The following is a 15,717-nucleotide window of genomic DNA, read 5'->3' as shown; positions in this document are numbered from 1 at the left end:
TTCGTTTGCAAATAGAAATTGCAGCTCATTTCTAACCTAAGGTCTTGTGTCCTAGCCTAGCTCATAAGGCTGCTAAACACACGCATCCTATCCTTATTTAGAATTTAATTTTTCTCCAAGAATCATATCCGTAAATTAACACTTTGTGTATGAACCCGCACCCTCCTTAGTGATGTTTTTTCACCTCAAATCCAGCTGCTTCAGTGATTGACACAAAGCCATTCTATAAATAAAGTCTTTTTCTTTTCTCATAAAGACTTTGTGGTTTAGTTTGCCTTCAAGGTCAAGATCAGACCTTTCTAAATAAACACATATCAAAGGATCATTAGCAAAGCAGCACTGTTAAATTGAGATATTAACTTCTGTCAACTGCGTGTTTCTTTTTTGTTCTGTAACTCATGACTGCAGTGGGTTTTTATTATTTTGGCCCTAGGCGGTAGCATCTGGCTTCTGTAGAGACTGTAAAAATTAAAAAGCAACACAAATCATTGTGAGAGAAAAGCAGTAAATTCAATGATAAGAATTTAAAATTAAAATGTTTCAGTGCTTTTATATTCTGCAAAACATGAAATGAATGAGTTCTGTGCCTGTTGCAATAAAGCTACCGCTGCTAATAGTCACTTGATTTTTCTCCCGCTCCCTCGTAATAATTCTTCCCTGAGCAATTACCGAAAAGTGTAATAAAGTAGAAGTAAACTGATGATGATGATGAAGGGCAGCAGAGGGGCACAGAGCTACTTGGAATAGTGACTTTCTAATGCGTGTCAGACGAACAAAGGATTTAAAATTGGAGACGCTCTGTCCGGAAGGGCCAATCAAGTTTTCTGAAACCATAAAACTATATGCAGCCTCCTATGTGGATCTGGCTATTTTTGCAAGCACTTGTGACTCCATTTGTCCTGTTTAAAAGCAAGCAGAGCAGCCATTACCGACACAAGACACCCCCCCTCCCCAGTAATAAAGGAAGCAAGCCATTTTTTAACACCCAAGTTCAGCAGTATGATGCAACTGCGAGTAGGGGGGAAAATGTCTCCTCTGGGGAGGGTTTCTCTTCCCTACAGTATAAGAAGGCGGAAGGACGGGCAGCAGCTGCTTGGGCTCCATACACAGGTTGTGTGAGAAGGAATATTTTGCTGGGAATCTTGAAGCCAGACTTTGAGGTGGAGGATGGGAGGTGGGAGGGAAGCCACATATGTCATTTTTATGCAGCCTGTCGTTTTTGACTACTGCACCAACATGCACTGAGGCTCAGGGCCTTTTGTCTCCTGTGAACTTCGCCAGCCAAAGGAGAGGTGAGAAACGGATCCGGTCATTTTGCCTCACTAAAAGAGAATGAGAGAAAGTGTGAAGATTAGGGACTGAGAGGTCGAGTGAAGAGGGTGTGACTAATGTGCCCGGTCATTCAGATATGGGACCACATTGTTCCCAATGTCCAGATGGTCCTTGGAATTAATCAGCTCAGGCATAAACAAACTTCCAGTACAAGAATGTTTGTTCAACTGCTTGCCTAGTATAACATAATGACATAACCAAGTACCCACCCTTGAATAATAGCCATTCAGATTCCAAAATATATGCTGTAAAGTCTTCTAACAAAGACATCATTTTCGCCCACCTCCCCCCGCACTTTCTGTGCTGGGAGTCTTGAGATTTGAGAATGGATTTTGTCCCCCACTTGGATTCTAAGGTGCTCGTGTTTACCAACTGTCCTGTTTTATCCTGGCTGTATCTCTGTCTGACCCACCCATTTCAGCCTTCGAATGGGGGCCGTACCCTGCCTGCAGCTAGGGCATCTGATATAGCTTCACAGCTGTGCAACCATGGGGAGGAGAAGGAGGAAGACTTGGATGTCTCCTTATCCTGCTCTCTCCTTCAGTCAGTGCTGTAGAAAGAGACAATCGAGGTTAAAAATAAAATCGGAGACTCTGTTAAAAATAAATTGGAGACTGTTACGTGCATGCACCATGGCTTCGGCATTCACAGCGCTGGCCAGCCAAAGACCCAAGAACCCTGATATTGTTCTTGAATACAAGTCTCCCAAATAGCATCTTCACTGGTTTCTAGTGGAGGTTGCTTCTAACAAGAACTAGTCAAAACATGGGTGGGGGAGGGGGAGAATTTCACCCTAAAAAGAAATCATTAGGAATTCTCCCTTCCCCATTTCTCATTATCAAAGTTTTGACTCTTTTCCAGCCAGCTCTGCTCGTAATATTTGTGTGGGAAGTTGCACATAATTTGGGTGAAAAAAAGACAACGAGGCACCTACTGCTTTAAAGAGAGAGAGGTTGCCACTCTGGAAGTTTCCATTACAGAGAAGGTCTCTCTTCCCCCAGTAGCTACAGCATTAAACCGGCACAAAAGGAAGGAGAATCAGCAGCCGAATAGGAGGTGGCTTGTGCTGCTTTTTAAGAATTAATTTTCTGTAGTCCGTTAAACTTAAGAAGAAAGTTGTGGTATCTCTTGAGTAAATAATAATCGAGCAAATGCCCCCTTGAGAGAATTTCCCTTATATAAAGATGTTAATTAGTACGAAAGCTCCGTCCTTGTATCCAGCGGCAGGCTTTGAAACTGGTTTTGGATGAATGGTGATTCTAGCATGTAAGGAATTGTATCTTTGGTGGTTTATTGTGTATTCGTTTCCCATCTCTTTGAGCATTTTTTGTTTGGTTGGGTTTCCCCCTCTGGGGAAATTAATGTGTCCCTGCTTAGTCACATATTATATACATTTCTCTGGGCAAAATTCCATTTTCACTGATGACCAAGACCAAACTATGTCTGCAAAGAGAAAACTGAAGGATGTTTTTTCTAGTCCAGGCACACTCCACTGAAATGTGGATTCCAGCTCGGGCGCTGCGGGCGGCTCGTACTCTGGCCTTCATCCAGTAACTTTGAGCTCTCTGCTTCAGTTTCCTATTCTGCGAATGGCGATAGTGCCCAACTGAGTCAATTGCGTTGGAAGACTGGACTCACCGTTTGTAAAGCATTTTGCAATCCTTGGGGTCTAGGTGACTGAGACCGGCAACATTGCATTACAATTACTTTTAGAAGTCCGTAGTTCGATTCTGCGTCTGTTAGATTGCGGTAAAGTAAGACATGACAAGAAATGCATTTGGATGGTTTGTCCAAATGTTAACATGTACTACTACTTAGCATTTAGGTCATGCTTTGTAATGTTCAAAGCATTGTACAGATATCCTCGCAACATCATAGATACGTATTATTTATCCTCGTTTTACGGGTGGGAAGCTGAGACAGAAAGGCTAAGTGGTGTGTCCATGATCCCCCCGCAAGTCAGTGGCTGAGTCAGGATTAGAACTCAGGACTTCCTGACTCTCAACCCTGTGCTCAGCTAAAAGAGTATTTATCAGTCCTCTGGTGTCTGGGTGCCCTGCATCGTTCTCTTACTCCGTGTGCAGCACAATCCTGTGTTTTTCAGCCGCTCCAAAACCGTGCTGTTGTGTTGCCTTTGAAAGATTCTTCAAATACAGTATCCTTTTTTTAAAAAATGTGTTTTTAGCATTCCAGCACTGCTATAGTATTAACGGAAAACAGCAATCATCTCTCAATAGGGTCATTGTTTCAGGCAGAAGTGTTGCACGGGAGTGACATGAGAGGGGAGAATTGTAAAAGGATGGGTTTGCTGAGTGCTGGGATGACACTTTTATTAAAAAAAAAAGGGGGGGGGGGTTCAGAAAAACTGCAATTAGCATAGGTCTCTTTCACACATTCCATACAGGCTCACTTTGATGTTGCCAACTAATAGATGTTATTCTTGTCTTCATCGGAGCTCACAGAATCGCAGAAACAGACACTGAAATCAGGTTAATCTTCTTCGCCTTAGCAATGCACATCTAGCAAAGTTCTGGGGCAAAGTACAATCTTTCATATGATGCCTGGGAGCAGCTTTAAAGGGCCACTGACAGGGAACGAACATCCCATTAGATAGCCCAGGTACTGTTTCAAAAAACATACATTACATGGCTACTACTGGTTTTGCCATCTTTTGCTATATTGCTACTCTTTGTTGGATATATGCTTATTTCTCCTGTAATAGCAACATGGTAGAAAATGCACCAAGGCCCTTTTTTATTGCTTTAACTCCATGCTGGGGAAAGATGCAGATTGAGGGTCTGAGTACAGACATTTTTTCCATGGAACAATTGGCGCATAGGCGGTGGAAGTTCACCTCTCTCCCTGCTGCTTCAGGCGTCTCTTGGAGGGTAACATCTAAGCGTGGGAGTTGTCTCCAGTGCTCAGATAGTCCTTGGCACCTTCCTCTGAAACTGCCAACAAGTGGGACATCCAATGCATATAGATTTTACTGATCAAGGCCCTGATTCAGCAAGTGCTGAGGTCCCCTTTATTTTGATGGGATTTAAGACGTGTGTAAGTGCTTTGCTAAATATGGGCTACAGTCATCTGCCCCTTAGTAACTGGGCTGTGACACAGCAAATCATTTCATCTAGGACACTGGATTGCAGTCAAATGGTAATGACTTAGGCCCGGTCCAGGGTCCATTGAAGTCAACAGGAAAAACTTCTCCTGGCTTCAGCAGGCTTTGGATCAGGCCAATGTAGGCCAGCATCAGATGGACAACCTAGAAATAAAAAGCCCACTACCAGTAGCCTACTAAGCACCACAACTATTACAACATTGAAAAGTAATCATAAAAATGTGGATGGGGGCAAGAACCAAGGTCAGTGGATAAGCTTGGAGGTAGCATAAGACCAGGAGAAACCTAAACTTAGGTCGTTTAAGACCTAAGAAAACCTGTTATGTAGACTCCTCAAGCAAAACATCTGTCCCTCAATAAGCATTCTCACCATCTATAAGCTGCTGCGGGTTCAGTGTGAAACAAGGGCTATTTTGTAGCTCAGTGGTTCCCAGACTGTGGTCCGAGGACCACTGGTAGTCCATGGACATCTGGCTGAACGCATGGTGCTGCCTCTTGCTACTTGTTTCCAGCTGTTGCATTGCATTAAGACTGCTAAAAATACATTTACTTTCCTAATATCTCTTTTCTGGGTAAGCAACCACTGGGATGTCGTGCAATTGCAAATAGTAGCAGAGTGGTCCATGAGATGCTTTCTATAAAGTAGTAGTCCACATGAAAATTAAATTAATTAAACCGCTCTGAAATCTAGCATTGCAAGAACCAGGCATCTTGTCTATTTTCTTCTGTGCCTACTATAGTGAGTACATATTTGGCATTTCTGTTATGAAATCACATGTTTTGTGAAGTTTGTTTAGACATACAAACTGAACGAACACTGAAACTTGTTGTACAAGGCTCCTGACCCAGAGAGGGGGGGGTGTGTGTGTGTGTGTGTAGTTATGGTTTAATCAGTTTCACTATGTTCAGGTTATTAGCGTGGCAGGAAAAAGTTAATCTCTGTGTATAAGAGGTGGCATAATGTGGTGGTAGAAAACAGGACTAGGACCCAGGAGCTGTGGTGTCTATTCCAAATTCTACCAACAGAGTTGCTGTGTGACCTTGGACAAGTCACCTGGCCTCTTTGTGCCTCAATTTCCCCATCTGTAAAATGGGGCAAATGATAATTACAGAAGATGGGTAAAATGCTTTGAGGTTTTTTTGGTGCGTGCCATGTACGTAGCATATTGATAACAGTGTCTCAAACTGCTTTGAGCTTTTTTAAAATGTCACTCTTCAAACAGCATGCCCCTAGTGTAGGCCAGAATCTCCTTTTCTTTGTGTAGAACCCTCAGAACGTGTTTTACAGCCAAAGAAGTGTTTAAAGGTGTACAGTCTAGTAGCTGAGTAGCATTCCCACCCAGGGCTTTGTATGGATTTCAGTGCCACTCGTGCTTACTGTGTATTATTGGGATTAGTGTCCTTTGTTTTTAAATGTTGATACCGTAGAATCTTTCTGGCTTTTCATCCTAGTAAATTGCTGATTTGAGGATCTCTGATGCTATGTAGTGATTTGCTGGAGTTTGGGACAGGCAGGGTTATTAAAAAGATGAACAGTGTTTTTTTTAAAAAAAAAAGGAAACATTGGCAACTAGTAGACACAAACTGCTAATATTAATTTAGACTTGCATGCAGAGGACAATTCAGAGTTAAATGGCCTGTAATTTGCCCTAGGAAACTTGCGTCAGGATATCCAAAGCACAGCACGATATCCCCGCGTTGTTCGCACCCTTCACTCCACGCGCTTGGGAGCTTCCTGCTGCTTGGGAGACCCAGGGAGTTAAGGCGATTTGTGAACCTGAAAGCAAGGAGGCCCCTTCAAAGAGAGCCTGAGCCTGTTTTTTTCTGGGGAACGGAGGAGAAGAGGGAGAGAATACGTGTGCTGTCCTCTGGCCCCTACAGTAGTGCCAGGGCTGTGGAGTGAAACCTGCTTAAAAATGTAAGAATGAATATTTGATAAGGAGATAAAAGCCGCTCAATGATTAAAGCCCCACGCGTTGTATAGCTACAGACGTTTACCCTGCTCTTCAAGGGGCCGGCTCAGCATGCATCAGGTTTTCTCTTGCTATAGGGTATACTTGATCTCAGAGTGGCCTAATGTAGGGAGCACCTTCTTGTTTATTCCTGACTTCGGCTGAGCCTGGGAGACAACATTCTTTGCTGTATTCATAGTAATGTTTTCTTCCTACATCCCTCCCCTAAAGATTGGTGCCTGATCAGCAAGGAGACTCCATGTGGCCTCAAAATCCAATATGCCTCCCCGCCCATAAAATGCTCATTTTTCCCAGTAGGGTTCATGCCACCATTTCACTTCTCTGCTCTTAGGCAGGTGTGTAAATTTCACACCCCTCCCCCTCGTGTGCCCATTTCTTGCATGGTCTGCTGGGTGAAGCACGAGGCATAGTCACTGGTTGTCCTGAGACAACCAGATTGCAGAAGAGAATGGCAACGCAACTGTGGTGTTGATGGGAGCTTGGTAGAGATCCTAAAGAGAGATCATCGCTTCCCAAAACCATAACCCGCTCAGAACCATTGCTTATTCCCACCCCTCTTCTCCCATTCAATTCCTTTCGCAATTGGAATAGCTGTAGTTGGCCGTTTGGATCACTTTAAACTATGCAGTTAAGAAAACCCAATGAGGGTCCAAAGTACTGTGGTCGATCCAGCCATTCCGCCATGGTAATGATACACGCTTCATCTGGCCGTGCGTTTGGTATCAGCTGTGTTCCCCATATCCATTTAAAACCCCACGTCAGGCAAATGGAGAAGGAGGGTGAGAATTGGGGTAAGGGAGCTACGATAGATAGGGGTGAGGAAGAAGTGCTTCTGTAAAACACACGTACGGGGTGGAGGGGACTTGAAGTCAAATGTCTCAAAGTCAGATCCCTTTTTAGTATGAATTTGCTGTATCTCATTCTGAGCACTAATTCCAATTTAATTGCAAGTGGCCTGAAGCCTCTTCAATAGGAGTAACAAATGGTTTGATTTTGTAAACTTCATCAGACTGCATTTTAAATGCGACACACTAGCCCGGCTCGAATGCCAATGAAGCACTGAAGTAGCTCTCTGTTTACTAATTATCCGTTTTTACTTCATGCCACGCTGGCTGGCTTGTCTGATTAAATCGGATTTGTGGGATAGAGAACAGCTAGCAGAGTTTTCTCTATAGTAAACGAGATTGAAACTATGGACCGCCTGGCTGCACACTGTAAATTATATTTCCTTTTAAAGGGGACGTGTCTCTCTTATTTCTTTGACGTACCTCCTGCATATTAAACTTTACGGTACAGAAATGTGCACAGCTCCTGGTTTTTTGTTTTTTGTTGTTGTTGTTGTTGTTGTTGTTTTTTAAATCCTGCATCCTCCCATATGCTTGTATCCAAACAAATCTTATTTTTATTCCATTCTCTGCAGACTCCGAGGGAGAGGGGGAGGATTACTAGTTTTCACTAACCTTGTAAAAAATTGAACGTTCTTCACCAGGAGTCTGGAAAGGGAGAAATATTCGTAAGTGTATTTGAAAAATACCTAGTTTGTCGTTAAATCTCTGGTGATAGGTAAGTGGAAAAATGCTGCTTTTGGGAGAGTAAACAATAGTTTTAACCCTACACCCCACAAATCTCTCCACTTACAGCCACTAGTTTAGAGTTTTTTCCTCCCTTGAGTATGTATCAATCCAGTAAAAATCAGCTTTCAAATAATCTGTTATTTAAGCGTCTTGCACGTATCGGATACCTCTCTCTTCCAAACAGTTTGTTGCAGCCAAAATCTAATCTAAATGGCAGATATAGCTTGTCTTTGAAGTCTTCATCACTTACACACACTGTATTAATTGTTTACTACTGCAAGCTTTGAGAAAACAGCACATAGTCTCTCTCTCTCTCTCTCTCTCTCTCAAAAAAAAAGAGAAGATGGCTATTGAATGTAGTGTAATAGGGCTATGCTTAAATCTCTACTGTTGCTAAGACTTTAATTCCACAAGCTTGACCTATTCTGCCCTCTCTCTTGGTATCTATCTTTGTGCCTAGAGCTTTTTATATTTTAATTTGCTTTTGAATGTTCTACAAAATTAATGGTATACTTTTTGCCATTGTGCAGTGTACAGTACAGGAAAGGCCCCTTGGTGTTCTCTGATAGCACCGTTACCGTGGAAATGAATGGCCACTATACTTTCTGTTCCATATTCTCTCTTTTTAATTGTTGACAGTAAAAAGCATTTAAATGCTGCTTAATTTGTAATCATCTTCCTGGAAAAAAAGGAGAGAAACACCATTAATGTCAGTGAAATGAATAAATTCGTCTCCCTCCTTTTTTTTGTTTGTCTGCGTGGTGGTGGTTTATTTATCTGGGGGTGATTTTTCTTTCAACGCTGGAGCGTTCAAATGTGGCTTGGAAACAATAGCGCTGCATTTTGTTTGAGATTTTGGTTTTATGTGTGTTTGAAGTCGTCCCAGACGAGGGGCTCGGGGAGAACACCACCAGCAATATGTTTGGGGTCTGAAAAGCAAGTATAAAATTCAACTTGGAATTCCAACGTTCTCTGTCCTGGTGCACTGGCTCGGTCCCCAATGGTTCTTGTTTTACAGTTCAGGGAGTACTGCTGAGCCAGTCTTTATCCTCTGCGTATTAGCACTGGCAACTTACGTGCATCAGTTGCATTTTGGTTCCTAACTCCTGTTGTCCTCTAGCTTCCTAACAGTGACAGGCAGAGACTTCAGTGTACTTTATGGGCATAGGTGCTTTTCAAATAACTTGGCTCTGTTTGTGGGTGGTTTGTTTTCCTCCCTCCTCAGCCTTTTGGTGTTTGTTTCTTGTGCTGCTCAGCAAGTTCACTGTCTGTGGCCAGATGTTCCAGTCATTGGGGCCAAATTTTCAAATGAACTCAGCTCTCAGGTAAGCAGCAAAGCAAGTGGCCTGATTTTTCCAAAGAGCACAGCACGTTGCATCCTGTGCTCTTCCCGAAATCTGGTCATAAGCGCCAAGGTGGGAGCTACTGAGTGATCAGCACTCCTGAAAATCTGGCCCTTATTTAGGTATCTGAGCTGTTTTGGTGTGACCCGTCGGAGTGCTGGCAGGGTTCCAGTGCTCTGTGCCATCTTCACGCCTTGTTCACAAGGGGACGACAGCTTGTTGCTAAGATTGGTCTCAGCCTCATGGATAAAATTACGCCAACCTTGCTGGGTGCCTGGTGAAGGGACTGGAGCTGGCAGTCTCTGGTGGCTTGGGAGTCTAGACATATCCCCTTGGCAATTGCCATCAGTTGGGTCGAGTCCCTGTGTCACCTCTGCACAGCTTTACTTACAGAAAGCTTGTTATCCCTTGGAGGGATGCCAGCTAGCCTGCCCCCACACACACACACAAACACTCTCTCTCTCTCTCTCTTTCCCCCCTCCTCCCCCGAGCATCTGCCACCGTTGGGCAGGGATGGAGGGAGAGGAAGCTATTTATTTCTATCTTTTGTGTCACTATGATCTCTGCTCCTTCCACCACCTAACCCCTACGGCTGAAGCCCTTTCTCCAATCTACCAGGCCTCCACCCACTTCTCCTGAAAACACACTTACTTCATGAGGCCTGTAAAATGTGGTTCTCTCCCTTCAAATAATTGTCAACCCAACAGGCCACAGGGAGAATGGCGGGCAGGGGAATGGGGAGGTCAGAGGATTTGAATGAGTGTAAAAATCATTCCAAGTGGGGGAAGAACCCTGGGTTGGGAGATGGCCAGCCATTACTGCATCGTCGCTTGCTTTTGTTCTATCCCATCCCTCGTCTTTTGTGGATTGTAAATTCCTTGCATCACAGGCCTCGTCAGCCTTGTCTAAAACCCTTCGCACACTGCTGATGCTATGGAAATAATACCGAGGAAGACATGTGGAGCTTGGTGTATCTAGGCTTGTTAAGGTGAACCAGGGAGGAAGAATGGAACTCAGGAGATCTGGGTGCAATTTCTGCTCTGCCACAGACTGAGAGACACCTTGGCCCAGTCAGGTTGCCTCTCCATGCCTCACCTGTACAATGGGAATAACAATACTTCCTTTCTCCCACCCTTTGTCTTATGTGTTTAGTATGCTGTAAACTACTCGGGGCAAGGACTCTCTCTCAATATGTGTATGTACAGCTCCAAGCACAGTGGGGCCCTCTTCTCTGCTGAGGCTTCCAGCCCTGCTGTAATACAAAAGTATAATGCTAATCACCCCTAAAGTGAAGGCTTTTGCATCATAAGTAAATGATCAAATCAGATGGCCCAAGCATTGAAGCTCAGACACTGATCCAAAAGTCAGGTGAGTTTGAGACAATGCAGCAATGCATTTACAGGAGACTGTATTTTTGCCAGCTCCTCGTTCACCAATCCTGCATAAGCATCCTCCTGGTCTACTTATCATTCAACAAACTTTCTTTCATATTAAAACCCCCTTCATTTTAAAAACTTTTGCCGAGTGACAGCGGAAAGTGCCCCACAGAGCCATGCGAGCCCTCTTGTGTATTGCACTGTCCTTAGCCATTTGAAAATGTGTTTCAATTCTGCCTCAGGACTGAAAACAAGTTGGTTTTTTTTCCCCCTGCTCCACACATGGACTGCATCCTGCCTGTTAGCATTCAATTCAGTAGGTCTGGACAGGACCTCCTGGGTCTTCTCTTGTGTCCCTCTGCTTTAGTGCTGGATTGTCTTCTGCACTTAAACCCTTTGGATGCGTCATATCTAGCCGCCTCTTTGAAGACCTCAAGCGATGAGGAGCCTCCTTGACCTCTCTCTGCAAACTATTCCATTGCCCAAGTGACCTCCTAGTTAGAAACATTTCTTCTTTCCTAATGCTTAACTTAAAATGCTCCCTACTTCTGTTTTCAGGCTGCTCTGCTCCTAATTTATAGTCTCCTTTCACTGTTTTCATTAATGCCTCCCCCAACTTCAGTATTCTTAAAAGGCAGCTGGGAAGTTACTGTTAACTTTTAAGCATCGCAACACAGAGGTGGAGGAGTTTAGAGGTGGAAGGGGGTGTAATTTAAAACTATATTTTGCAGGCGCTATCTCTTTGCAGAAAGTCACCCCTCCACCAGCATGTAAGGAACCTCCTTTGATCATCAAGTCCACACGGACCCACTCACTGGGAGTGCTATGCCGTGTGTGTGTGTGTGTGTGTGTGTGTGTGTGTGTGCGCATGCGTGTCGGTCTCCTTTCCCCCAGATATAAATTAATTTTAATTCACAGGCTTAATTACGGACATTAGGTACACTTGGAACGTGGGTGCGTTTCCCCTTTAACAAGCCATATGTTGTGAGCCAATGTACCCTTTAGTTGTAAACAACCTCCCTGATTTTGTGGGTGCGTCCTTGAGCGTACGCAGTTCTGAGTGGGTTTTTTTTTCCCCCTGCTTCCAAAAGGCAGCTCATCTCTAACACTCTTGCTGTTGAAGTTAGTCCAATTTTTCAATCGGGGGCCAATTAGTTTCACAAATGAGGGTCCTGTGGTGCCATCGAGGATTTGTTACGGGCCTGCGCACTGGCCTGGCTGCTTTGTCCTCCCTTCCACCCCTGCTGGATACCATTGTTCTCTCCCTCAGCGGGTGCTGCTTATTGCAGATTTATATGGGCAGGCGTCCTGCCGGCTCAGGGCCTCCACTCCACAGCTGGCTGTGGTACTTAAGGCCTCAGACCCAGTGACCTCTGACCCAATCCTGCTGTCATTTTGAAAGTTACAGACCAGAAGGCTGCATACCTCTCGGGATTTACTTTGTGCGACCCATTTTGTTTTGGGGGTTTTTTGGACACTTCGGAGAGTTTTGTCAGCAGCCCGATTGGCATCCCCCCCGACCCCCCGGGGGAAAAAAGCAACAGAGAGGGTGAAACGGGCTTTGCTTACTGTTGGGTGGTAGAACGGTTGCGTCGCTTTGTGCGTGTTAATTCTTCGCTTCGTAAATTCTTCCCTCATCGGATTCAAAACGTAGCCTTTGCCTGCCTTGCATACACTCCATCAAAGGCAGAATAACTGAGACTTTAATACACACAAACACACGAGCCACCTTGTAACTTGAGCTTGTGGCAGAGATCCAAAAAGGCACACTGTCATATCAGTCCTTTGTGCTGAAAATACTTACAATGTCCAAATGTTCCAAGAACGTTTCATTCATGCTTTTGTTTGTTTTTGTCTCTGCTTCCAAAGTCCTTTCTCTGGAACGTTTTTCCCCCCCCTCCTCCCTTGAAGTGATTGACAAAATTAGTAAATCTATTCATGTTACTTTTATTGTACGAGTACCAATAAATCCCACATGTACCGGGGCACACACCTTAATGAGCTAGTGAGCTGACAAATTTGTTTACTGTAGCTGGAGGTGCTATATAATGAAATGCACTTGTGTCTGCTCACTGCAGAACAAATACAGGAGGCAGCAGTGGTGAGCTTGTCTTCCTTGGAACGTGCTGACGGAAGTTTGGCATATTCATTTGCATTTAGAGTTTTAAAATGTAATCATTCTGTTTGCACTTCGTTTAATCCATAATACAGGGAGCCTTTTTCTTGAGGATTCACTGGTCTCCTGACTAATGAATATGAGAGCATATCATACCTTCTCCTTGCCCAAGCTTACATTAAAGATTATACAGCTATAAGGTTCTTTGAAGACTTTTAATCTTAGAAAGAAAAGGCCATCTCTAACAACCCTGCATTAAGAAAGGAACTTTATACACATTTGGTAAGCTCTCCACATTAACATAGTGTGTGTTAGAGAGAGACTATTTGGTATTAATGCATGGCAGAAAATTATTGAAATCTGTCAGGGTCCTGCTGCAATTCATTTGGAATGGCTGAAAAGGGGGAAAGGACAGAATTCATCAAGGTTCTAAATCAGAAGTTAAGGGCAATATTGCCACATACAGATGGTAGGAAGGGGAACTGCATGTCCACAATCCTCCCTCTACTGCTTTTACATCCTCTTAAGATGCAGACAGAAACCTGTCTCCCTGCGAGTCAGCGTGCACCTGTATATCATATCCAGCCCATCCTTGAATGAAAGTGGTGACTGTTATTGATGAATGTGGTGATGACCTGTTATTTATGAGGACTGTATCCTATGAGCATGAATGCAGGCTCTCAGAGGGGACCATTTCGCTGACTAATAGGGGAACCAGCCCTACGGTAGAGAGTTTGGATAGGACACCAGCTATGATCGGAAGGTCAGAGTCATGTAACCACGATCTTACGATTATTTAGTGGTCTGCCGACACCTTCTGTGGCTCTCTAATGCCCGTGCTAACTGCTGAACTGTTACCAAAAAAGACACTGTATATTTAGAGGCTCTGCTCCTTTGATTAGGGAAACGCTTATAGCTCAAGATAATAAGAGCCTTCTGTTGGGAAAGGTGCTGCACCTGAAATCTTCTCCAGCTGTGTTCAGCTCTCTCGTGCTCTCTGTAATTTCCCTTAAAGATCGAATTGGTATGGAAACAGCACAGGTATAAACATAGTGATTTTGTTGTGATTCATGATCCAGAAAGTCACCTGGGTGCACTGAAATCTCCTCTGCATTTTTGACGGCCCCCTAGCTTCACCTCAAACTAAACATCTTTCTTTTTTTATTATAAGTATTTTCTGAGGGCGAATTTAGTGCCTTCCTCTGAGAATCTGAGGCTAGCATCACACAGAGCACAGGCAGGCACTGTTAGAGTCCCAGGTCTCTCTTGGGGTAGTGGGATACGGGGGGGTGGGCGTTGTGACAAGCTCAATGGAGAACAAGTAGGAAACCCTTCAAATTTCTCCCCCTGGAGATCAGAGGCGGGAGGCATGTTCCAGAAAGAGAGGTCCCCATGTCCTGAGGCCTGGCAATTCAGTGTGCACACATTCCCCTTCCCCTGTGCAAAATTACGTTTGATGTTGGGGAGTAATTGCCTAAATTTAACCCACAACAGTAAAAGATTTCTGAGTTAAGGTTTCCTTGTATAATGCAATAGGAAAAGCATTAAGAAAGTTATCACACGTACTCTAGGGAACAATGCTTTTGCAACCAAGGGGGACGCCAGATGACTTAACAAAAATTATAGACCGAAAAATACTTAGGATTTAAATATAAGGGGTGAAATCCTGACCCTATTATTTTCAATAGAAACTTTGCCATTGACTTCAGTGCAGCCAGGATTTCTCCCAGGATGCTGAAAAACAACCACTAGTGGGAGACCCCTGAAATTTCTGAGTACAACCAAGGGAGTTGATAGTACAGTGCAAAGTAAAAAGTACAGCTTTAACCTGGGCATCCTTTAATTCCATGTATTTGCTGGGTGCTCAAGGGGGAAACTGAGGATAAACAAGCACCAAAATGTTAACAGCTAGATTTGTGTCCCTACCGTTCCTTCCACCTGTCATCCTGTAGTTTGATTTTTAAAAATCCATTTGATTTGAGCATAATTTCCTTAAGTGAGCACAGGATGACTTCACTTTAATGAAATCACAACTTTCCACCAGTAATTAGCATTTCTGTTGCCTTCACTGCCATTCAAGTGGAGCTTAGAGACCTGTACAGTGCGCTCCTTCTTCTGTTGCCAGGGCCATTGATAAACATGTATATTGTTGTTAGTGATAGAACTTGTAAGTTTTCACTTACTTCAGATATATTTTTTTAAAATAACTAACTGAACGCAGTGTCTGGTTAGAGCAAGGAACAGGAGATAGGGCTCCTGGATTCTGTTCCTGGCTGTGGGAGGGGGAGTGTTCCCTAGTGATTGGAGCAAAGGATTGGGATTCAGAACTCGCTATTTGTTTCCAGCATGGCCAATTACTCACATCTTAACTGTGGTCATACGGGAACATCTGGGCCTCAGGTTTCCCCATTTGCAAAATAAGTGTTCCTGCCACCCTCACAGAGGTGTGGCCTATTTAATGTTAGCAAAGTACTTTGCGATTGAAAGGTGCTAGAAATATGCATGGTGCAGTCTGATTTATCATTAATATTATCCCAGTGTTACAAACCAGGACAGCTGTCTGGTATCTGTTTCACAATGCGTTAATCACTGCTGCCCTCATTCCTTGGCCAGCAGTTAGTTACTACCTACCCTGGTTTCCTAAGAGAGATTGGGGACCTGACTCTGACACCCACAGACAACCCTTAGCTCTCTGAACAGTCTGTCAAGGACAACCGCTCCTGTCCTTGCAATGGCGCATCCTGCTTAGTCTTTTCAGACACCCTGCTTTCTCGGACCTCCCCTGCCAGCAGCCTCCCTCAGCATGCAGAGCCAGCCCTGTCTGATGCCTGGCACGGAAACCTGCTGCTTTGTTACCGTCTCGATTGCCTCTACCCAGCCAT

The 15,717-nt window shown here is 44.0% G+C and overlaps 1 protein-coding gene and 1 long non-coding RNA gene across 4 annotated transcripts in view; one reads left to right on the top strand and one right to left on the bottom strand.

Moving 5' to 3' along the window:
* ZBTB16 (zinc finger and BTB domain containing 16) overlaps nt 1–15,717 on the top strand; it is a 170,282-nt gene that overhangs the window by 137,961 nt on the left and 16,604 nt on the right. The window lies entirely within an intron of this gene.
* On the bottom strand, nt 89–12,413 carry LOC117868689. The gene is made up of 3 exons (XR_004643696.1): nt 12,289–12,413; nt 7,887–7,919; nt 89–1,322 (listed from the first exon to the last, which is right to left on the bottom strand). It is a non-coding gene; the product is annotated as an uncharacterized LOC117868689 (long non-coding RNA).

The sequence above is a fragment of the Trachemys scripta genome, chromosome 21 (assembly GCF_013100865.1).
Source record: "Trachemys scripta elegans isolate TJP31775 chromosome 21, CAS_Tse_1.0, whole genome shotgun sequence".
Taxonomy (NCBI): Eukaryota; Metazoa; Chordata; order Testudines; family Emydidae; genus Trachemys; species Trachemys scripta.
The sequence above is the reverse complement of the archived record's forward strand: the minus strand, read 5'-3'. Positions and strand labels throughout refer to the sequence as shown.